This window comes from Python bivittatus, unplaced genomic scaffold (genome assembly GCF_059951505.1).
Source record: "Python bivittatus isolate LINGU-HERP-01145 unplaced genomic scaffold, Pbiv_v1 ctg000080_np1212, whole genome shotgun sequence".
Classification (NCBI taxonomy): Eukaryota; Metazoa; Chordata; class Lepidosauria; order Squamata; family Pythonidae; genus Python; species Python bivittatus.
In genome coordinates, this window is record NW_028277035.1 from 55,622,554 (window position 1) to 55,648,715 (window position 26,162).

The 26,162-nt window shown below is 36.1% G+C and overlaps 1 protein-coding gene across 8 annotated transcripts in view; it reads right to left on the bottom strand.

Moving 5' to 3' along the window:
• The window catches only part of IQSEC1 (IQ motif and Sec7 domain ArfGEF 1), a 328,329-nt gene that overhangs the window by 219,720 nt on the left and 82,447 nt on the right, over nt 1–26,162 (bottom strand). The gene's annotated exons all lie outside the window — the stretch shown is intronic.

Here is a 26,162-nt window from a genome sequence, read left to right on the forward strand (position 1 = left end):
ACTTCTAGAAAATAAAGGGGATTTTCCCACCCCCACCCACAATTTATATCTATGTCAGAATGAGAATGACAAATGATAGCAATTAAACTTTAAAAAGTCTCAATGTGCACTAAATTTTAAAGCAGCTCTCTTTGCTAGCTTAAATGGGATAGTAGTAGCAAAGAAAAATGAGTAGGGCTGGCAAGGAATTCTGAAAAAGTATGAAAAATAGATCTTTGGATTACTCTGCACCAGTCTAGCTGTTCATCTGATCTACTTCAAATTCCATTGTGCATTCAGGCATTAAGAAATGTAATTGGATACTGAATAGTTACATAATTTTTAAATGCTTGTGAAACAATCTCTTAAAATAAACTATATGTGATTATGCAATATTCTATTTTCTTAATATATATGGATAGTATGAATTCATTTTCAATAAGCCTTTAACTAGGAAAAATAAACTTTTTCCAGTACAAATCTACAATTAAATCAGTTATACAAAATGTAAGAAAATTACTACAATGTTCCAGAACAAACAAAGTTAATATATGTAGTTCATTAAACATAAAACCTGAAACTACTTATGACAAGATTAAAATATTATATATAATCACATTCTATTTTGCTCTCTCCTGTTCTTTTGCTTGCAGCCATTTCCCTAGGAGCTTTAAAATAAAATGTCCTTTAAGGTCATCCTCTTATGAGATCAAAAAGAGGAATTAAGCAGGAATATGTTATGCTGTGAGTCTCTAGTAAAGGGAATCACATCAAGCTAATCTTTTTAATATAAAAGTCAGATTGCTGTGATTTTATCTAACCAAAGTTACATATATACCATCACAGCAAGGTAAAACTATTCAGTGTCCATAAAACTGAAAACAAATGGCTACATATAAACATAATTTATTCTTTCGGGTTTGGCAATAAGGCAGGTCTATCGGTGAGCAAAAATATGAAATCCAACAGGAAAATTGATTTCTTATGTATTACTATTCAGGAACAGTATAAATGTCTCATGAAGGGAAGATAAAATTCAAAATCCAGATATCATCCCATGAAAAGCAACAATTTTTGTTCCTCTATCTCCTTTGAAAATACTCACAAAGGTTGGCGAGAACATTCCCACTAATTGGGGAAGAAAGTTTGCAGGAGGCTGGACAAAGAAACTCCCTGTGGATACCAAAGTTTCAAAACAGTTTGTGATATTAACGAAAAATATATTTTGAAACGTTAGTAACCATAGAATAATATTTACTGTAAATACTCAGATAGAGAAACATAGATTTATAGAGCATCCATGCTGGAAGCAGCCTTACAGGTCTTCTTGTCCAAAGCCTTGTCCAGTGTAAGATTCTAGTAAATCACCCCTGAGAGATGGTCATCCAGCCCACACTGGAAAGCCACCAGCAAGAGGGTCCCATCATGTTCTAAATAGTCTGTTTTACTCTTTAAGAGTATTCACCATCAGGAAATTCCTTCAACTATTCAGCAAGATCTTTTTTTCTTTTAATTTAAACCAGTTGTCATGTTCTTGGTTTTAACAGAGAACAAATCCATCCCCTCTGACACATGGCATTTGTAGACCACTCTCGTGTCTTTCCTCAGTTTTTTCTTTTGCAAGCAAACGTGCTCCAGCTCCTTTAACCTCAGGATTAGAGTTTCCAGATCTCTTATCACCCAGTAGCTCTCTCTGAATGCTCTACTTCTCAGTGTCCCTCTTAAGACTGTTCTAGGTTACAGACAACAATAGAAAAACCCATGGTTTAACCGGTTGCTTTACTAATAATTTCAGTTTTAAAATACTTCCTTTTTTTTAGAATGGTCAAAGTGTTTATTTTTAAAAAATCATTTCAGCCTGAATTCCCTTCAAGTATCTATTAATTCCTACAATTATTTAAACATCTTTCATTTTGAGGTAGCTTCAATGATACAATAAAGCAACAAAGCTGAGAAAACAGAAATTGAAGTGGAAATTTTGGTCAAAATGTACTAATACGCTATCTAGAAAGGAGCTATCATCAGAAGAACTTCACATTTACAACATTTGGTATTTATCTCCATCATTGACTATCATCTGCTTAGATGCACCTTAAGTTCTCATTGCTTGCCTTCACATGAAATGTAACAAGGAAATGTTAATGGTGTAAAACTTGACACAAAGACTCTGGAAAAATACTTAGATCATTCCTTTATACTTACACTGAAATATCCAGCTTTTTTTAAAAGCTTTTCTAAAAACAATATCTCCATTGTAATGGTTCTTATTTTACTATATTTATCTCCTGCATTTTGTTTATAAATATTTCTACCATGCAAAATCACAAATTATTGAAATATATATTTATAATCTTACTAATTAAATCATAAAATAATTTCCCAGAACCAAGTTCCATGAACACTGAAGTATATTAATAATTTGTTCGTAATAAAAGCAGAACTAATGCAAATTAAATATAAAATTATATTCTACATAATTTAGTCTCTGTGAATGCTTTATTTTTGCATTTAGCCATTCCTCTGAACTAAAGTCAGCTTTTAATCAAGCAAGGAATTCTAATTGTAAAGCAAAATTTGGCATAATTCTGGTTCTTATTTTATGTCTTTTATTTATGTATGCATAATTTGTTTAAATGATCTGAATTTTTCATTTAAAATGCATCAAGGCTGTCCCGAAAGCTGATGTAATTGGCACCTAAATTACTAAAATAGTTTTATATTCTGAAATCATACATTAGTAACACAAGTTAATTTCTGCAGATAAATTTATATATTATAGCTGCAATCCTTTCTGTAATAACTTATACACATTTAACTGAAATGAATTCGTCATAGTGGGGCAGTTTCCTAAATATAAATATTATTTGTAACAAAGCACTGACTTTGCTTCATATTTAGACAGAAGCAAGACCATATTTTTTTCCCCTTCGTACAAGGTATCAGGGTACTACACCATAGTTATGTAGTTCCATCAAGCTTCAATTTCACAGTCACAGTTAAGGAACCAAAATGTTATCTGTGGAATCACATGCTCCCTGCTCCCTGCAAGTTTGATTAAGGCTAAGCTAAGAACAGATCTTGGCTCTCCTTAAAGTTAATGAGGATCTGAAGCTAATTTCAAAACCCTGGTTATCTGAGAGAACTCTGGTTTTCTATAAATATAATTAAGGCTAATGTAGTTGAAGCAAGCAGACAAAATCAAAGCAGGAGAACCAAGAGAACTCTCCTCTTATAATTTCATATAAGCAGAATGGTTAAACTGAGATGTTTTCATAGACTGCCTTTATTAAGCAAATCAAAATGCAAATCATACACATAAGAGACAAATCATATTCCTAGTAACTGCCATAATAGTCCTGCCTAATTATTTGTAGATTCTATTCTTAGAAATTGATAATGTAGACAAAATTAGCATGATGAAAATGAATACAGAGGGCACACAACAGAAGCTACATTTACCCCACAGTTCATTAAGATTAGAAAGAATTATACCCCAAATTCAAACTGCAGTAAATCGAGATAATATGCAACGGGATGCCCAATTTGACATGAAGCGGTATGGACAATATATCAACCAGTCTATATTTTTGCATGCAGTCTCCTACTTCTTGACTTATACAAAGAATAAGAAAAAAGCCTTCGTCAGCCCTAAATTTTATTACCACCTAGATACTGCTTCCTGAATAATTTAATTGGAACATACTAGCTCTTTACTGTCACCAGTACCTGGTATTCAACATACAGTAGCATCGTCTTGAACATGGATATACTCAGTGGAATTTTTCATCTGTGTATGTGAATGTAAGGGGAGGCAGAATGTAAGCATCCTAAAATAATTTCAACTGGAATTTTCCACATTCTGGACATAAGGCGGATAGATTATTTATGCAGTGTCTCATTAGACCTGCAAATTAACGTGAGTTTCTAGAATAAAGTGGCCACTGCTATAGAGGAGGACAATACTTGGTGGCCTCATTCAAACAAACATATTTATTTGACTTGAACAATGCCTCTGCATGCAATCTGTTTATTAAATCAGGTCCACATAAGGTCCAACAGATGTTAACTTGTCTATACTCCACCCCCCATGCATTGACTATAGACATAATGTTTAGGTAAAAAAGGCTACCATAGTGTGCTGTGTTCTTCAAAGACAGTGCTATTGGTACCCATATATTTGTCACATATCATATATATATGATAGAAAGTGGATTGTATCTCTTGATTGTCTTGCATACTCTAAGATTAGAAAACATACATAATAATAACGTGTCTACACAAACTTTATGTACCTGTTTTGGCTTATATGCCCTATTAGAAACAATCACCTATCCTAACTGGGTTGCTATCAGATATAAAAGTTCTGTGTCAGAAATCTTTATTTAATTCACAACTACCAATATGCTTTATGAATCATTACTACATAGCACACCACTTGGATTTCTAAATGTGAAATCCTATACTGTCTTTTCTTGAAAAAAGGTAAATATCCCAAAGTAAAAATATCTATTCATGGGATTTAAATAGAATCTATTATTTTAGTTGTTTCTATCACCAACAGGCATAAAACAGGCACTAACCCTTAACATTACCTTATTAGTTTATTTTTATGAGACATATTTACAATGGTTATTTTTATCTGCCAGTTTTAAATAGATCATAGCCAGAGGTAAAATGAGAAGCATCCTGAACAGACATGAAATTCATGATTTTAGATTAAAAACTGTTTAGATGCTACATCTGAAAATGAATCACAGCAACAGAAACTGGGTTTCTCATTATATTTCCCTACAAGCGCATACTCTGAATATATTACTCTTATTTTCTATGTATCCTCTTCCTTTCTGTTATTTCAAACTAGCCATTTTTTGTAGCAAGAGGCAACAGCATAATATGCAAGTTATAGAAAATAACTCAACCTATTTCAGGTGAAATTAAATTATTATTTGCTTATTCTCTGAAGATTTAAATCCCATAAGATAACTAAATGTAATATTAAAGACCAGCACTTAAATATTTTTTCAGTCTAAAAGCATGTGCAAAGAAATAAACAAAGAAATAAAAGTACACAAGAAAAGTAAGGAAAAGAAACAGCACTCACAAAATATTTTAAACTGAGCAGAATTATTGTGAAAACTGCACTTATACACCTTTAAAATAATTAAGAATGCAATCATAAATTATAATGTTTAGAAAATATATCACAAATAGAAGAAAAGATGCTGAAGACTGCAAACTTGTTTCTTCAGAGCAGTAATACACTGAAATTATTCTCAAAGGAAAAAAAGTTACCCTAAAACAAATGAAAGGAAAATATTCATCTGAAAGCAGAGTTACTACCCAGTACAATTGTATATAATGTGTTCCATTCAACTGGGGTAGTGGGGGGGAGGCGGCTGCTAAATCACAAAATTCATTCATATTTCTTGTACTGAACTGAAAATTAGATTTTCCCTGCCATTATCTATGTGAATTATTGCTAGTGCATAAATTAAAGCAGATCTACACACTATTAAAATTTTAATAGGCATTACTTGAAATATCAAGATACAGTCTGTGTAATCTTCATTTAATCTATGTATGATTGTTAATTACCAAATACTATGTCCTACAGAACATTTTTGTAAAAAAAACAGCACATACCTATTAAAGAGACAAATATTTTGTCAGTCTTCATTAGAAAGCTTTTTCATCACAAAGGTAAATATGTATATATGTATTTACTACCTAACTTATACTCTGCTATATTCAATAAACTCTAAGCAGCCCACATTATAAAAAAAGTCACTTGATGGAAATGAATAATATTTCAGTCAAACAAACCAAAAGATAACAAACACTTCAGATGAAATGAAACGAAGACTTCTCTTGTACAAAAAATATGGCCTGGCCCTTTTACAAAAGGCAACATGCATTTAAATTATTCTTAAAAATTAAGAACTGACGTTATTATCAGAGGAAGCAACCTGTAAATGTAAACATCTCAAAGAGATCCTCAAGCAATCTACTATAACATAGTAGATAAGGAACACATCAAGGAATCAAACAGGATCTGAAAAACTATTACCCACCTCCCGTGTCGTATTAAACTGTTACATTTTTGATTACATATTTATGAAGACAATTACCATAATATTACAATAGTTCTGTACTTGAATACCAGGTTTGCATAAATCATGTAGCAAATCTATGTATAGATGAAATTGAATAGACGCTGACTCCAATAAAAATCAAACTAAGCATACAAACTAAGTTAGTCACAGTTAATCTTACAAACAAATGCAAGTAGAATCCAGGTAGAATTTCTTTTTATACGACAGTGTAGCATATGGCAAAATATGTTAACTAAGGTCATCTCTGAATCTCAACAAAGTAAACCTGACATAAAATGTCAATGTTCATTCAGGTAATAGTAAATTTAAAGACATCTTCATACTTTCATCCAAAGGGTATAATTCTCATCACACCCATTACTGTGGAATAAGCAGTTCAAGGCTAAATCCTGCAGAACAACCCCATTAAAGGTAAATGAAATGAGCTGCAGCCTAAAAGCTTGATTCACAAGTCAATGAAACTAAAGTTCTAGGATTAAAGCCAATTTAGTCACACTGAAACCAGGGCTTGACCTGCTTTTTCATTTGAGTAATGAAAAACTATCAATGAGTATCAAACCTTGAAATTGTTCACTTCTTAAAATAGAATTTATATTGGTTTAAATTTAACTTCAGCTGAGATATGCCAATTAGGCTTCAATAAAGGTGAATTATAGCAGAAACCATGCTGAATAGCCACTCTCACATAAGTGGTTAATTTCAAGACATCTGCCTGTGGGATGAGCATTGTTCCCTTTGCATTAAAGGGTAAAATTATGCAGACATGCAAGTTATAATAATAGATCTGAACATTAACCACATTCATGCACTTCTATTGACATCAATGCAGAGGAAAAGTTTGCATATATGGGATAAATATTAATGTAGAAGCAATGAGTTTAGAGTTGTAAACTTCTTGATTTCTATGCTTCAAACAAAATGGTGGAATTAACAAGTTACAGTGAAGGTACTATCATACATTCATCACATGTTTGCTTTCATTTTGATTAAAGTGATATGACACACTAATTTAACTGATTGTAATCATGAATTCAAGTATTAAAGCCATTGGGGTCATTTCAAAAATTGCAGTCCGATATAAACCAAATCTGATTAAATCATTGGCACACAAAAAACCAAACCTTTACTCTGAATACTATATTCCTGCAGTGTTCATATTATGAGTACTGGCTCACAAAATACATAAACACCATGACAAAATGTGTAACAATTATATATTGCTGTGCCACAAACAATATCAAAGAGTGTCCAGAAATATCAAAACCCATATCCTAAACATGCCTTCACAAAAGAATTTCCTAATAATTGAACAGTGCAATATTAATAACCAAATTCTTAAGAAAATTTCTTAAGAAATAAAATTTCTTTCCATTTCATTTTTTAAAGTTATAGGATTTGACATAATCACGAACAGATCTTCTTGCCTTTTCTACTATGCTTAATTATTTCTACTTTTAAAGCTTTGAAATCTTCAAACTGTAGATTTCTAAAATGCACATCAGTAAAGTACTAAGAGGAAACACCCATAAAATGGTTCATGAAGAGAAAGCTGCTGCACAGTGAATTAATTGTTATTCCTATTATCACCTTGAGTAATGTAGATTCTTTGTCCCATTCAGCAAATATCAGTTCTTTTGAGTTTTAACAAAGGAAGAAAATACTTACAAATGACACCTTCTGCAAGCCATCCTCGGTTTTTCATAAAAATTCTTCAGCTCTGTATAGCTGTCTAAGGATCTCTCTCTCAAGAATCAGAATTCACATTCACGGTTTTCACATGCTCATTCAACTCTCGGCCACAGAGGAACACCACAGATTAAGAAGCCTGTGATGTAACCAGCATCAAATACTGCATCAGATGAACCCAAACACTCTAAGGGGTTATATTTTGCAAAGCAAAAGGTTTTTCTAAAGAGGAGGATTAGCAGATGTATAAACCACAAGCTCAGGATTCACACTGATTTGCCTTTATACTTTCTGTCTCATGCCATATCAAATGTTTATGGTTAGATTAGTAATAACATCTTAATTCAAGTCTGTTATGACATTCAGTTTCAAAGCTTTTTTAAGCAAGCTAGTGATACAGTTTTAGAATTCACCATCTATCTAACAGCATAGTACAGTCCAAGCTAGAAAAAGGCCATTGGTCCTTTTATCTCCATGGTAACAGCAGCATCTGTGGAGCCAAATTCTACTGCAAAGTCAATATATAGTGATATATGATCATACAAACAGATAAAATGGAAACAAATAAATAAAAATCAGTACCGAAAATGAATATTAGTAATTTTAGTAAAAGGCTGAATTTTACATAACATTATTTTTAAAACAGAAAGTAATTTATATTACTTCAGCACGACTACCACCCCATAATTTTGGATCACTTCAACATATTTATGATGTAGATATAAAGGTTTATTTGTATATGTGCTTAATTATGGAAAGTCAGGCTATCCTTTATTAGTTTCCACAACCATTATAAAAATACAATACATTAAATACAGAAAATTCCAAATACACATTTAAACATAAATGTCAGTACAACATTCATACAACAGAAACCGATATAGATGCTGGGAATATCATCACTGTTTTAGTAATACTGTACCGTATTACATTATCAGCTCTATTGGAACAAAAAACAGTAAGACTAATTTGTTGCCTTCTTTCAGTAAACATCTCCAAATTGCTTCTTATTTACAACAGTACAACTAGCCAGAGATCTGAGGAATCATTCACTCCCAACAATCTTCTCACTACACAGAGAGAAATGTATATCCTCATCTCAATTTAAGAATGATTCAGCATTCTTTCAAAATAATTCACATAGCCAATCTGTCTCACCTGATTAATCAGTCACTCATGGTGACCCTCTGCTTTCATTACTAAGTTAAAATTATTACGTGGACAGCTCATGTACATGTATAAGTAATAAGTTCAAGGCTAACCAAGAGGTAGGACATATTTCAGCTAGCAAGAAGGCTTTCAAAGAAATGCTTGCTATTGCACAATACCGAAAATGATATTTAAATAACACAAATACTGGAGATCCTGCAACCAATTCCAGTCTGAAATTAGTTATGTTATCATGGGTGACAATCAGGGCAGTGCCAGTTTCATCTGAATCTGCAGAAGCAGTTGAGCTGTATTTCAGTCTGAGAGAAAGCACCTTCCACTTCAGAGGTGGGTGGGAGCAGACAGGCCACGTGTAACTCTCCACAATGTCCTCTTTAACTGAGGGAATAATCAGAGACCTAGAGCTGCTTTTCCATCGTTTTTTACCTGCTGCCTGAGATGACCGCTTTACTGTACTCTGTCTACTCCTTGTTTAATTTATTTTGATGAACACCGCAAGGATACCATTTTTCTTTCTTTTTAATTTGCCTTTGGCACCTCTTTCTTTAGAAATTCTGAAAACGTAATAGTATGTTTTTATAGTACTGGATGGAGCATAAGAGTACTATATGGAGCTGGTATACAATGCTATATAGACAGGCAGAAATTTCTATTCCAAATCTCATTTCCTTAATTTGGGATCCTGTCTGGTTACTTGTATTTGTAAATACTTGTATGTAAATTGAAATAAATCAGACTTGATGGCACAGGCTGAGAGCAACAATTTTAACAAGAATGGGTTTAGGTTATGTTCTGATTCCTTTGGTATAACCATTCTCTGAACTGGTCAGTTTGAACTCACTTTCCTTTGTGAGGCAAATTAAAGATCTAGACAGATGGCTTAGAATTACATTCAATAATTGGAGTATGATACCTGTGATTAAGGTGACGTTAACTTTAATGCTGATTTATGTTTTGAGAGGCTTTCCAATGTTTAATTAACTCATATACACATGTCCCTCTGTGTGTATGTACATGTGTATGCACACACACTGACAAATTGCAGATATAAGTCTGACCTTTTTACCCGTGAAAAGTTTACCTTACAGGATAATCCCAGATTAAAAATAATATGTCCACGTCTGGATTCAACTAAGTTAGGAAGCTGTTTTTAAAACTTTCACTGAATTAAAAAATGCATCTGATTTACTACAGAGTGCTTTTTCATTTAATTCAATTAAATCATTTCTTACTGAATTGGTTTGGTAATATGTCTCTGGATCAATCAATGTGTTCAAGATGTATATGTTCCTCTTGGCTTTATCCCCAGTATTGAAATCTATCAAGAATTATGAATTTGTGGGGTATAGGAGCTGGCTAAAATAATTACTGTACTACACAAGAAACAGAAATCTACACATGATACACAGCAATTGCTGATGTATGTTATTTTGTCAACATTTGAATTCAGGGGAGGGATTCGACAAAGAGGAAGAAAGAAACCTTTTGGTTAATTCTTTTCAGAGTTGGCCTGCTTTCCCAGGCCTATTTTTCCTTCTTTTTTTCCTTTCCTGTTATGATGATTATTATGGTTGTATTATATTATTAAATTCTGTTGTATGTATTCTTTGTTTTGGTCATTATATTGATATAATAATAATAATAATAATAATAATAATAATAATAATAATAATAATAGTGCTGTGCCTAATGGTAAGCTATCCCTCATGGTATTAGATGGTATGTTTAACCACAGACATAAGCTCATCTTTAAACAATGGTTTTCTAATTTTGTGATTTCATGTGCAGAGTTTTAATTTTAGTTTTAACTTGACACATGCAATCGGAACTTATGCAATGCCTTTTGGACTTCTTTCATTTTACATGAAGGTTTGCATCTGGCAGAAACACACAGGTATTTAAAGAAATTGATTATGAGGTTTTACCCCTCTGATTTGAAAAAACATAGTCCAAGTATTCTTGGACTATGATAATAAGAAACTAAAATGATTAACTTTCAATCTCTCACTATACCAAAGATTAATTTTCTGGGGAAAGAATGACATGTTCTTGTTATTCATGCTGCCCATGCCCAGGTATGGGCATGGCCTTAAAATATAGTGCTGCATTATCATTAATTATCTAACTCAATTGTTAAGAAAATTTAATTTCATTAAATAAAATAGTATAAACCTCACTTAGAGACCCATTTAAAAATGGAATATTGTGGCAAGAAGCCCTTTGTAAAACTAATTGATTGTTCTGTGAGAGTGAATGGAAAGAGCAAATTAAGACAGTTAAAATGGTTTCCTGTTAAAATATTTTGCAAAGAATTACTGTGAAGATGTACAATTAAATTAAAATCTCTTGCTGCCAAGATATGCTTTTTCTAAGCTTTCTGTAGTCTTGTCTTCCTATTCTGCTAAAGTGTATACTGTTATTTGGGGTGGCAGAAGATTAAGAATGTACTCCCCCATGTTCTTAATCTTCTGCCACCTTAGGGTTATATACATCCCTCAACATAGCAACCCTTTCATAGCTTCTGAGAAACTATTCAGATCTACTGAAAATAGATTGTCTCTTCATGCTTTGTGAATGCCCTGTCCCACTTTATTCCTCACGGCATTTGCTCATTGGACCAAGTCCTTTCTATTGCATACTCCTACAGGAAGGCAATGCTTGATTTGAAAAAAACAGGTACAAGGAAATGTAATATAAGCCAATTTACTCCCAGTGAAGGTCCATTAATGGCAAGGAAGCAGTCCCTCACACATTTGAAAGGTTTATTGCTGATCAGATGTTTATCCTACCTAACTTTCAGAAGCTAAAAGCAGTGTACATAGAACTCTCTCCTCCATTTTTTTCTCCACAACAAGGAGGAAAGGGTGAGTTAGGCTGAGAGATAGTGTCTCTATGTCAGCCAATGAGGTTTCATAACTAAGGGTGGACTTGAACCTGGGTCTCCATACTATCCAAATTATCAAGCACTTAGAATCTTCTATATTTTTAAAGCCAGTCATCAACAAAACAGAGTGCCTAAGAATTCTCATTCCAAACAGGCATTTTACTTCAAGGATGGGCAACTCTCTAGCATCAAACTCTATAGAAGTGCATCCGAGCCTATTTTATCTGGGCTGAGAAAGTCTTCAAGGCCTGGCTCTTCTCCCAGACACGGGGACTGAAAAAGTACAGTACTGTGCACAGGTTTTAGGCAGGCGTGAAAAAATGCTGTAAAGTAAGAATGCTTTCAAAAATATGCATTGTAATTGTTTATGTTTACCAATTTACAAAATGCAAAGTGAGCGAACAGAAGAGAAATCTAAATCAAATCAATATTTGGTGGGACTACCCTTTGGCTTCAAAACAGCATCAGTTCTTATACTTGCACACTTTGTACACTTGCACAAAGTTAGGGCTCTTGCAGGATTAGAGTCAGGTGTGTGATTAACCAATGATACCAAGCAGGTGGTAATGATCATTAATTTCATATGTAAGTTGAAACACAGTCATTAACTGAAACAAACAGCTGTGTAGGAGGCTTAAAACTGGGTGAGGAACAGCCAAACTCTTCTACTAAGGTGAGGTTCTGGAAGACAGTTTCATGTCACAGGTCATACACCATGGCAAGACTGAGCACAGCAACCAGGTGTAGTTCTAATGCATCACCAAGGTCTCTCCCAGGCAAAAATTGCAAAGCAGACTGGGGTTTCAAGATGTGCCATTCAAGCTCTTTTGCAGAAGCACAAAGAAATGGGCAACATTGTGGACTGTAGATGCAGTGGTCAGCCAAGGAAACTTAATGCAGCAGATGAAAGACACATCATGCTTACTTCCCTTTGACATTGGAAGATGTCCAGCAGTGCCGTCAGCACAGAACTGGTGGAAACCAGTGGGACCCAGGTACACCCATCTACTGTCTGGAGAGGTCTGGCAGAAGTGGTCTTCATGGAAGAACTGCAGCCAAAAAGCCATACCTCCCACATGGAAACAGGGCTAAGCAACTCAGCTATGCATGAAAACATAGGAACTGGGGTGCAGAAAAATGGCAGCAGGTGCTCTGGACTGATGAGTCAAAATTGGAAAGATTTGGCTGTAGCAGGAGGCAGTTTGTTCGCCGAAGGGCTGGAGAGCAGTACAATAATGAGTGTCTGCAGGCAACAGTGAAGCATGGTGGAGGTGCCTTGCAGGTTTGGGGCTGCATTTCTACAAATGGAGTTGGAGATTTGGTCAGGATCGATGGTGTCCTCAATGCTGAGAAATACAGGCAGATACTTATCCATCATGCCATACCATCAGGGAGGCGTGTGATTGGCCCCAAATTTATTGTGCGACCGCAAATATACAGCCAATGTCATTAAGAACCATCTTCAGCATGAAGAAGAACAAGGAAGTGATGGTTTTACCCCCACAGAGCCCTGATCTCAACATCATGGAGTCTGTCTGGGATTACATGAAGAGGCAGAAGGATTTGAGGCAGCCTACATCCACAGGAGATCTGTGGTTAGTTCTCCAAGATGTTTGGAACAACCTACCTGCCGAGTTCCTTCAAAAACTGTGTGCAAGTGTACCTCGAAGAATTGATGCTGTTTTGAAGGCAAAGGGTGGTCACACCAAATATTGATTTGATTTGGGTTTTTCTTCTGTTCACTCACTTTGCATTTTGTAAATTGATAAACAATTACAATATATATTTTTGAAAGCATTCGTACTTTACAGCATTTTTTCACACCTGCCTAAAACTTTAGCACAGTACTGTAACTGAGTCTACATTGTTGATGTATGGCATCTTTGGTAGTCACTTTGTGCTTTAATTGGTCTAAACATGTTTTTTATATTGTTTATATATTGTATTTTAATTTTTTTGTTAATTACATAAGCCCAGAATTGCATTAGTGAGATGGGGGGTGCCATATAAATCTATTTAAATAAATAAATCTCTAGTCCCCATCCCACCCCATTACTCAAAGACTGCAATACTGAAATTCAGGTGCAAAACTGGTGCTGCTTCTGTTCAAACGTACAGGTAGAAACAGGAGTGGCAGGCCTCTGAAAGGCAAATACTGAAATCCCATCCTTAATTGTATCTAAATAGCTTGAAACTAGTTCTCAAAATGGCCCTCTGGGATGTTTGGGAGCTTCAAAGATAGATATGGGAGGTTATTGCTGTCATCCCCCTGTAAGCCCTACTCCTCCTGGAAAGTGAGAGCTGAATTGCAGCAGCCAACTCAACAACATTTACCACTGTCTTCAGGGAATGTTATCTACAACGATCCTGGGGCAGGCTTTTCTGCTGTTCTCTCCCTTCTAAGGAACAGTATCCCCCTGCAGGTCAGATGGTTTCCTACATTTCTGGGATTCCATAAAGCCATCAAGTCTGGCTTCAGGAAGTCTTTTGAGCCTGAAGGACTGGATGTTTCCTGCTGGTTACGTGATTTTTCCCAGTGCCAAATTTTTCTGTTTTTTTCTGTTGGATGATTATTGTTGCTTTGTTATGGTTTTATATTTTTCATTTAATACATGAAGATGATATGTGAGTTGCTTGGAGTCACTGGTTGACTGGAGCAACTTATATACCTAGTACACAAACAAATGTTATGCATGTTTTGTTAATTTAAGATACATTTTAACTTTTATTTTGTTTGTAATTTTTTTCAGCAGTGTTAATAACTCCAAGTAAAATCACTTGCTATAACTGATCTCAAAGATATTAGGTGAGCGCTCTTATTGTAATACTCTGTATATATGCTTGTCAATTAATCTCTTTAATTCAAAGATATTGGACTATTTTAGTAATGGAGTAAATTTACCAAGATGCATTTTTGCCTTTGTTTAAATATTTCCAAATTCATATTCATCAGGAAGTGGCTGAAGTTTGAATCACATTACCAGGCATATTCAGTAATCAATGCACGCTCTCATCCAACTCTCAGAAATATAATTTTGCACATTCTTGCTCTTCTGTAATGAAGGCAACTGAAAAGTCATTTTACGTATATCAAGAGTGATTATATTTTGCATTATATTTTACATTTAACACATTTGCAGGATTAATTTCATCCTTTCTATGAGGCCTTTCTTGCTTGCTTGCTTGCTTTTGATGGTGAGGGAAAGGGACATAGGCAAACTGAAACATCTCTGCCAGATTCTTAGAGAAAACACTATTATGATGAAGGTTACAGCTAGAAGTATTCACAACATGGAAAACATATTTTGTTTTGAGCTCAGAGAAAATATCCTCTTTGATGAATTTGACTGGATCAGTCCGAGTTGCTGGTAACCCATGAGATAGTTTGAGTGTTCTGCCTATACGAAAATAGGAACTTGGAACCAGCTGCTGTTTTCTTGTTTTTCATGCAACAGCAACAAAAGAAGGGGGATAATTCAGGCAGAAAGCTACCTAGCATTCAAATTGCAAATAACTTGATTGCAGGGGATAATTTAAAAAATATTTTAAAAAAACAATCAATTCCCATAGAAAACAATCATCTCTCACCAACTGAAAAGTCTGTTTAGCTTAGGATCAATTATACCCACCTCACACCCACCTTCTGCAAATTTTATAAATGAGAAGGTATTCAAAACTTTTCACTTTCTTTAAGTAAACCCTCTATGTCACTCATCCAACATTTATTTATTTATTTATTTATTTATTTATTTATTTATTTATTTATGTAAAATATTTATATGGCCACCCATCTTAAAACCAAACTCTGGGTGGTTCACAATCAAAGGGTAAAACAGTAAACACAAACATGAAAATAAAAACAGTAAAACCAAAAAGAGAGAAATCTGGTGCCACAGCCAACTTCCACAATGCAGCCCACAACACTCTCCCCCAAATCTGACCACGTGTTATCCCTACACTAGGGGAAAAGCCAGTTCTTAAGTACTTTCCAGAAGTTTAAAAGGGTAGAGGCTTACCAGATCTCAAGGGGAAGGGTGTTCCACAAGGCAGGGACTGTGACAGAAAAGGCACACTTCCTAGGTCTTGCAAGATGGCAACACTGGAAGGGACTTGGAGCATGCCTACTTCATCTGATCTGGTGGGATGGGCAAATACCCTCAAAGAGAGGCAAATAACCTGGCCCTGGACCATGTACGGCTTTAAAGGTGATAATCAGCACCGTGAATTGCAAGACAAAGAGACAAGCTACTCCTGTCAAGGTTTCTTTCAATTAGCACATATCCTTTATTTTATTTTTACTTATTTATAATTTCAGTTTCTACGGCCATTCATTCACCAACAATTCTAGGTGTCTTATAGAAGTTTAAAACAAATAAAACAATAGTAAAACCTTACTGGGGATGGGGGGGTGGCAACCATTACAATCAACTCAAATGGAGGATTCACACAATGTCCTGGCCCGGTGCCTGTGTGAAGAGCCAGGTTTCCAAGGTGCTCATAAGGGACAGAAGGGTTGGGATCATACAAACCTTGGGGAAATGCTGTTCCAAACGGCTGGAATGATGACACAGAAAGCACTGCTTCTTGGTCCTATAGGATGACATATTTTGATAAATGGGACCTGAATAATGCCAACCCTGTCAGATATTACCAGACAAGGAGACATAATTGGAGAAAGGTAGTCCTGCAAATAGCCAGGTCATATGGCATGTAGGACTTTAAAGATGATGACTACCACCTTGAATTTCACTTGGAAGCCCACTGGTAACCAGTGCAGCTCACACAGTATAGAAAGTTAGGGAGATGGTCTTGAAGTAAATATTCAGAATCTGTTATGTAAACAAAAATATATATAAATATTCCTTAAATACTGAAAAGGAACATAATATTAAGAAGAGACTCAGGCTGATTCCTTCCTACTCACTGGGTATGGGGGTGGGGGGAGAAAAACACAAGCGGACTTGCAAATTCTGTTACTATAGTTTATTGCAATCAAATATATTCTTGTATTCTTGTGGAAGTTTTCCTGGTTTGGCTGGCATATAACAGAGTTGTTTCATGGACATGCCAAGGCACACCAATAACTACTTGTGTTGCTTCATACTGGATCATCTATAATGCATGCTACTGGGCAGTTCCCTATAGAGTGCATTGCAGTAATCCACATACAAAGTGATTAAGGTGTGAGTGACCTGGAAAGGGTCTCCTGATCCAGGAAAGGGAATAATTGGGACAAGACAAATCTGGGCAAAGACTCTCTGGCCATAGCTGCCACCTGTTCTTCAAGCAGGAGCTGTGAGTCCAGAATAACCCTTCAATTGCATACAAGTCATGTCTGGGTAACCCCATCTAGAACTAAAGTTGGTAAATGCTTGGAACTGGTTGCTAAGGTGGAGAATAAGCTTGTTCTTCCCTGTCACAGGCAAGCAATGTGACAGAACTTTCACAGCATCACTTGGTTGGCCCAGGGATGAGGTATACAACTGGATATATACAGTGCCATTAGATGACCTTACCCAAAGGCTTAATGTAGGTGTTAAGTAGGACAGATGAGCCCTGCAGGATCCCATAAAGCAGGTGCCTTTGGTTCTAGTGCTTCCCCTCCACATGCATCATACCAGTTGGAACTGACCACAAAAAAAGGAGAATTACTGCAACTCTGAGTCCCCCACTGCCAACCTTTATAGCCTGTCCAGAAGGATACCATGACCCATTACATGAAAAATTGTTTGGAGATCAAGAAGAACTAGGGTAGATAAACCACTTCCATCCTAGTTGTGCCAAGTATGATCAATGCTGGTTCCATACTGTACTCAGGCCTGGAAGCTGGCTGAAAAGGGTCTAGATAATTTATTTTATTTGTACAGTTGCTCATCTTGTCGTAATAATGCTAGGCAGCTAGTAACAGATAAAAACACAATTAAACACAATTAAAACGACATCAAAGAGCTTTCTGAAGCTGTAGCTGTGTGATGGAATGGAATTATGAAGGCCAGGCTCAGGGAGATAAGCATTTTCTTAGCTCGCTGCAAGAGCGTGGGAACTACAAGAGGATGAGGCTGGCACCTCCCTGAGGAATTCACAGTGTTGTGGCTGGCTGACTTAGGAGCTGGGGTTTCAGTCTGGGAAGATTCTTGCTAGAGGTTGTAGCTAATAAACAAAGCTGAACTGATTTCGCATTGTCTCTTGGAGTTCTTTGGGCTAAACCTGACAAGCTGCAACCCAAACACCTTTTCAATCACCTTCCCTCCCCCCCAAAAAAGGGGGAAATTTGGAGACTGTTTGGGCATTATCCAATGCTATTGGGTTCACTAATGTCTTTTTGAGGAAAGGCATACCACCACCTTTAAGGTGGTGGAACCACTCCTTCACTCAGGATGAATTTACCAGTGCTTGGACCAACCATATTTTCCATCCCATAAGGCTTAACCAGCCAAGAATGGCATGAAACTAACAAACAGGTGGCTGGTTTCACAGTCCTGAGAACTCTCTTCATTTCCACAAGAGCTAGGCGTTCATATAGGGCAAAATCAACCCTCAGTCAACTTGACAGGTCCTGTTCAGCCAGAATCTAGCTCACTGGATCCAAGCAATGTTATTTATCAGATGTCTAGAGTAACCCTCACAGCTGACCTCTATGAGATATTCTTAATGATTTTATATATTTTTAAATAATTTCCTTGGCCAAACTTTTTATTGGTACTATCACCTCACACAGGCAGAAAAATCAAGCAACAGATTTGGTCTCCCTTCCCTTCCCTTCCCTTCCCTTCCCTTCCCTTCCCTTCCCTTCCCTTCCCTTCCCTTCCCTTCCCTTCCCTTCCCTTCCCTTCCCTTCCCTTCCCGCCTGCCTACAAGGCACAAGCCCAGCAAAAGCAACTGTGTTATCAATGTTTTTGATTACCCACCGAGAATGGGAAAATAAATAGCTGGTGGTGCTTTTTTTAATTGCCTAAATAATATTAACATTAAAACAATAATGGCATGTACAGCATGTACACAAATATCAAAGCTCAACAAATCAACCAAATCTAATATAGAATGGTTGCATTTTAAAATACCCATTGAATCAAAAAATGCAAGTGTTTATACAGAGTACCCATGCACACAAAGCTTTGCAAACCCTCTAAACCAACACAGTCTTTACAGATACATCTCAGAAGCATTAACAACACTTGTTTGTTGTAGTAGCCACAGAGAGGCATACGAACTCTAATTTTCCTGAAGACATTTTAAAGGGGGGGGGGGGACAGCAACTTATTTGGCAGATGCGCAGGTAAAAATAATCTTCTGTCTGACCACGTACTTAAGTGCTACATCACCTCTTACCATTGCACTACACGCATCAACCTATCCTGTCTAAACCAATAGCATCAGGGATAATGTTAATTCCTGTTGCTATACATTATTAGTCCCTGTTGGGATGTGCAAAATATTCTGATCTCACAATCAATTCAGTATTCTTAGTGAAACAAAACACAAGTTTTGAGTTTTGCTCCCAGTATGAAATAAAGTTGCCTGTTTCAAGGGGCGTGATTTTGAGTGTTCCTGACTATTCCGAGCCTTGTAATTGTGCCTGTTGTTCTGTGATTTGTGCTGATCTCTTTGGATGAATGGTTCCACTGTAGAACTGCTCTTATCCATACAAAGTTTTTTTTCCTAACATTCAGCTAGAACCCCCCTATCTTAAATCCAGTATTTATGCAACGCACTATGCAACACTACAGAATCGCTTTAGATCTTATCCTGTGTAAGATATCTGATTAGTGCTCTATTATCTCCCTGCAGTCTTCTCTTTTCAACTCAAAGTATTTCCAATTCCTTCAAATTTGCTTTCAAAGAAATTAGATTCTACCCCCTTCATAATCTTCATTACTGTTCTCTGAACCTGTTCCAATTTCTCTGAATCCTTCGTAAACGGCACAGAATAACAGAGAACTATTCCTTCCCATGATTTGGAAACACTGTTTCTGTTGGATGCAGCTTACGGTTGCATCTCTCTTAGTCATATCACACTTTATAAACATCAGTCTGTGATCAAGTAGTATTCCACACTTTTTTTCACACATGCTATTATCAAGCCAAGTATTGTATATACCCATGTATAAGCCCATCCACATATAAGCTGACCCTTGAATTTTAACCAGAATACTGTGAAAATGTACCACCTGCAGATAAGCCTATCGCCCACAAAAGATTTTCCTTGAGAAATGCATGCTGTCCTGCTAATTATCTCATTATTTTCAAGATACTTACAAATCACCCTCTTTGTAATCTGCTCTAGAAACTTTCTCTATATCCATATCAGACTGATTGTTCTGTAATTCCTGGATCCTCCTTTCCCCCACTTTTCAAGATAGGGACAACATTTGTTCTCACATAGTCACAAAGTATTTCTTAAGTTTTACAAGACTTTTTTGAAGATAACAAATAAAGGATTAGCCAGACCAAGTTCCTTCAGGGCCAGAGAATGCAGTTCATTTGGTCCTTATTCAAATAAAATGTTCTCTAATAATTTCAAGCTTCAATCCTGCCCTTTTATCCTGGTCTTCAGAATTACCTGGAGATCACACACCCTTTTCTTAGACAAGTGTGAGGAAATTAAGAATTGTTGGATTGTTTCTATCTTTTCTTGTTATTTGTTAGCATTTGCCATCTTCTCTGGTCTTTTACTCTGGATATGTATGAAAAAGCTCATTATATTGTTCTTTACATCCTTTGTCAATCATTGTTCATATCTTATGAAAAGTTGCTTCTTCTGTCAATCAATCAATCAATCAATCAATCAATCAATCAATCAAATCTTTATTATGGTCATAGACTAGCATATCTGCTATCAGTGCCTGTTGTAGCATCACCTTTTTTGAATTGACAGATTTATCTTCTTCATACAGGTCTTTCTGCTGTATGTATATGCCAAGCTGTGCTTCTCATGGATATATGCCAGGTGGTTTTCAGGCAAGAATGTGAACCTACCAAAAGCAACAATCGTAGATTCCTGTCCATCATTTATGCTTTTTGCTTCTTAAGACATCAGCAGTAACAGGCTTTTCCTGTATTTCTTCTTTTTCCAGATTCTTGACTTGTAAGAAAAAAATGTTAGGGACTCCTCTTTCAAATTCTGTTTGCAAAACCCTGTTTGATCTCCCTGTTCACATGACCACTGAACTCCTGCCCTGAAAACGGGATCCCTTATATTTCTCCTAATCTTTGTTACTCAGCAGGAAGCTGTCACTCAGTCACCCACAATGGGCAATTAGCAGTTATTCAGGAAATGACCTTTCACTTCTCCCAGCTGAGTACAGCACCTCTCAGAACATACCATTCCTCTAGCCACTGTCACTGACATCTCCTTATTCCTGTTAAATTCCACAGGCAAACTTTCGTTTGCTCTGCCTGTTCACTCCCACTTACTAGCTAACAGCAACAACCACAAAGTGCATTAAGTAGGTTTCCGAGGAAACCTATTGCTGGGCCAAAGCATTTTTCCAAAACATTATTCTGAATCGATAACTTGTTTAAATGCTTCATACTGAATTCTGAGCATTCTTATAAACAATGGAAAGTTGTAGAAAAAACACCTGCAAAATATTCAAATCACAAGTTGTCAGCTTGATGAATGACTCAATTTGTTCTGATTCACAGGACGTATTATACATATAAAGCAAATAATTGGCCACTTTCCTCATCTGCCAGTAAGCTCTCTAGGGCATAATGTTCCATTATATACTTGAAAATCATTAACATTACAACTGAAGTGTTTGCTCAGAAAAGTGCAATATCATAATTTTGTTTCATTAAACTTTATTTCTCTTTTTCTGCATTACTGCTACTAGAATATACTTATATATTTTATTCACCTATCACTGTAAAGGTCCAAAAGTAGAGATTTAGATCTTTCCCAGCCAATATTATAGTGATGAATATCCTGATAATCACTCTGTAGTTGTCCAACCAAAATGGCTATGCAAAAAGAATCAGTTGCTCTTAATTTTAAAGAAAATATTATCCCAGCTAAAATATATTTGTCAACCAAGGAGAAAGGAAGAAACACAGGCAATGACTAAGGTAATTTGGTTTCCTTAATCATTCTTCTCCTTTTCCTCCTCCTCCTCCTCAAATGCATGCCCAACGTTATTTATGTATTTCCTCAAACATTTTCATATTATGAATATTTTACAGCAGCCTGGGATTGTCAGATCAAGACAATTACTACTGTTTTTTAAATCAACAATTAAAGGCTTAAAATAGTTAAGTTTGCTCACTTCCTGGACATATAACCCTCACCCCTACCCCAGAACACTTAGAATGGTTTGGGGTAGGGACATCAAGACATTCTGGAAAAAGGTCATCTGCTTTGCACACAACTGGCCACGATCCATCTATTTTGTGGACTATATGAATGTTATCATTGTAAACATCCAACTACTGAGCCTAGAGATTATACCATGGGAGCACAAGATCTTTCACTGATCAAAGGACATGCTGTTTAGTATTTCAGAAAATGAATATGGAAAGTATTATCAAACTAGCACCAACTGTGGAACACTGTTATGATGTGCTTACCATTTTGTCAATTAATAAAAATGTAATAAGGTAAGGAAAATATTTTCCACCTTTATTACACACACACTTACACACACACACATATCTCAGTACAGTACAGCAAATAATAAAAAGATCCAGTTTGATGTAGTGGTTAAGGCATCAGACTAGAAATTGGGAAACTGTGAGTTCTAGTCGTGCCTTAGGCACAAAGCCAGTTGGGTGACCCTGGGCCAGTCACTCTCAGCCCAAGGATGGAGGCAATGGCAAACCACTTCTGAAATCTTACCAAAAAAACTGCAGGGACCTATCCAGACAGTCGCCAGGAGACAACACCAACTCAAAGGCATGCAGACATACACACACACACACATGCACACACACAGACTGCAAATAATAACTCCATTACTTCTTCACTTGCAATACACCATTTCATCCTAACATAAGATATTATCCTATTATGGTAGAATACAATAATGTAGACTGGAACTGAAGAATGCAATCTTCCTAGGATTTCTGTATACAAGGAACAGACAATTTGCAAACATAGTTTTTGATCTACTAATTCAACTTAATTATTTGCAGGTTCCTGCAATAAATAATGAACGTAACACACCTCTCTATGTTATGGGAAGGAGAAAAGTGTAAGATAAACTAGCTTAAGTTTCAGTGATCAGTGCTTCTCCCTTTCTTATTCAACATCTATATGATGCCACTGGGAGAAATCATCTATTGTTTCAGGGCGAGGTATGGATGGAGATGACACCCCGTTACACATCTCTATCCTGGTCCCATTGGGATAGTCCATGGAAGTCATGACCTGATGTCTGGAGGCTGTCAAAATCTGGATGGGGCCCTGGGCATGTGATAGAACCCATCTATGTGCCTTATTCTTATTTTTAATGTTTTGTATTTTATTTATTTTATTATAAGCCGCCTAGAGTCACATATGTGAGATGGATGGCTATATAAATCAAATCAATCAATCAATCAATCAATCAAGGCTCAGACTCAGTCAAAACATGTCAGACTGGCTGTTGATTTGGAGGCTGTCTGATTCTAGGATTCTACCATCTTTGATTTTTGATGAGGTTGTTCTTCCCCAGAAAGAGCAGGCTTGCAATTCCAGGGTCTCCCTGGACTCACAGCTCCTGATCAAAGAGCAGGTACAGACTGTGGCCAGGAAGGTTTTTGTACAGCTTTGGTTGATGTGCCAGTTATGTCCTTACTTGGAACAGGATGAACTGAAGACAGATATTGAAGACAGCCCAGGTAGTGTGAGTTACAGCAATGTACTCTACATATGACCAGGGTAACCTTGGCCCGTCATACCCTCTGAGTCCTAGGGAGCAGGCAATAGCAAACCACTTCTGAAAAACATTGCCAAGAAAACTGCAGGGACTAGTCCAGGCAGTCACCAGGAGTCAACAATAACAAAAATCTGCTGAAACCTGATTTTACATTTTCAGTAAGTTAGAGCAGATGTAAACTAAGTGTACCCATACCACAAAAAACATTCCCTGGTAAATACCAGTCAGGTTTGGCATATTTTGGCCAATATGTCACAACTGCAACAAAAGCCCACTTTTACTCCAAGTATGTTCCCATTAATATCCCATTAACACCTAGAGACTATCTTGCAAGCCTATATTTGTTGCTTATATCCCATCAACTAAAAGTTATATGGAATGTACTAACATACACTCAGATTAATCCTGTTTAAACTCTAGTACAACTAAAAGAATTGTTATCATCCATAAAAACATCTTGATGAAATGGTGTAGCCCATCTGTATCTAAACTTTCTGTTGTGGAGAGTCATAGTCAGAAATCTCAGATTTATTCTTTACGTCTAGAGGAAAATGTGTAGAAGACCAAGTTTTGAATGAATGTTGCTCCTTTTTAATTCCACTATTACTTCTTTTCTTTCGTGATATCTGAATTTTACCTAACCTGTGGAAGATTACTCCTTCATGCTGCCCAGAAGTTTATTTTGTAAATTTTCTGAATTCCAAGATTTCATCCATATCCAGTTCAAGACAGATTTTAAGTAACTTTGTATGAAATCATCAGGTCTTAGCTATTGCTGGAAAATCCTAACCAAATTTGATGGATATCTGAATAGGCAAGCAGGAATTCAGTTACAGGTAGACCTCGTTTAATGACCATTCATTTAGCAGCTGTTCAAAGTTGCAACGGCACTAAAAAAAGTGACTTATGACCAGTCCTCACATTTATGACCATCGGAGCATCCCTGCAGTAATGTGATTGCAATTCGGGCACTTGGCAACTGTCACACATTTAACAGAGTTGCAGTGTCCCATGGTCACATGATTGCCTGCGACATTCCCAGCTGGCTTCTGACAAGCAAAGTCAATGGGGAAGCCAGCAGGAGCTTGCAAGTCACGGTCACGTGATGTTTTGCTTAACGACATTTCACTTAGTGATGGAGTTGCCAGTCCCAGTTAGGGTCATTAAACAAGGATTACCTGTAATGTAAATGAGCATTCCTCATCAATGGACACAACGAGGGATAGAGAATTCAAGACCTTTTTCAAAAAGGTGGTGCTGAAAAAGCATGCAAAAAGTTGCAAGAATACTAAATGCTTCTTACTGGAAAGTCACCTAAATCCTTTAACAGAAGAACAGCTAATCAAATTGTGGGAGTATGCTTTGATGTTCAGAATAACTTTGAACTTTAAAAGTAAATCTGGCACAGATTTCAACTCAAACCGGAAACCATTCTTAGACCATAATTTAATACACTGATTGGTACCACACCCAAAATTTGGATTTCTCTATGCACAGAATGTAATAGAGAGCTTTTTTAGTAATATAGATTGAACTTATTATAACATATTATTTTATTTGGTGATTTCTACTGTGTTAACTATGATACATTTTTAGTTTATGTTTAATAATGATTCTTTAATATATGATACACACACACATGAACACACATATAATTAACTCTTTACAACTAATTAATAGTACATTAGAAAGTTATAACCTCCATGACACATTTAAATCCTTGGTTTATTCATTTGCATTATATTTTTATTCTTTGTCATATCATTTTTTGTATTTGTTTATATATTTTCTTTAAAGTGTTCAACAATACTAAATTATGTACAGAATACTAAATTATTCCAGGAAATGGCAACTCACCCATGTCTGCAGGATCTTGCTGACTTCATCATTTTGATGGAAACAACAGGGCTTTGAGTGCAATGCTGTAAAACGTTTGTCATTCTGACCCTCTTTGTCCCCCCTGGATACCGCGGCCATAGGGAAAAAAAGAGTTGTAACCATTCTGTCCCCAAGAGCCTCCTCCATGAATTCGATTCTTTTATCAGTGATTAGCAAAGCATTTCACCAACGATCCCATGGTGTTCTAATCAGTGGGCTAGTTAAAGCATGAGTTGGATGACATGTCAATTAAGATCTTGGGCGGAATGCTGCAGTGTTCAGTCCTAACCTTTACTCATCAATATTTTTATGACTTGGATGAAGAGGTGGGGAGAAAGGTTATCAAAATTTCAGATGACACACAATTGGATGGGATAGCTAATACCTAGAAGGTAGAAGTGACACTGAAAATGATCCTGACTGGTTAGAGAAATAGGTTGAAAGTACAAAATAAAATTGAATATAGACAAGTTCAGGATTATTCACTTGGGAAACAAAAAACAAGGGCACAAGTATAGGATGGGGTATGTTTGACTAGATTAATAATAGTATTGTGAAAAAGATCTTGTAGTAATAGTTGACTAAAAATTAATCTTG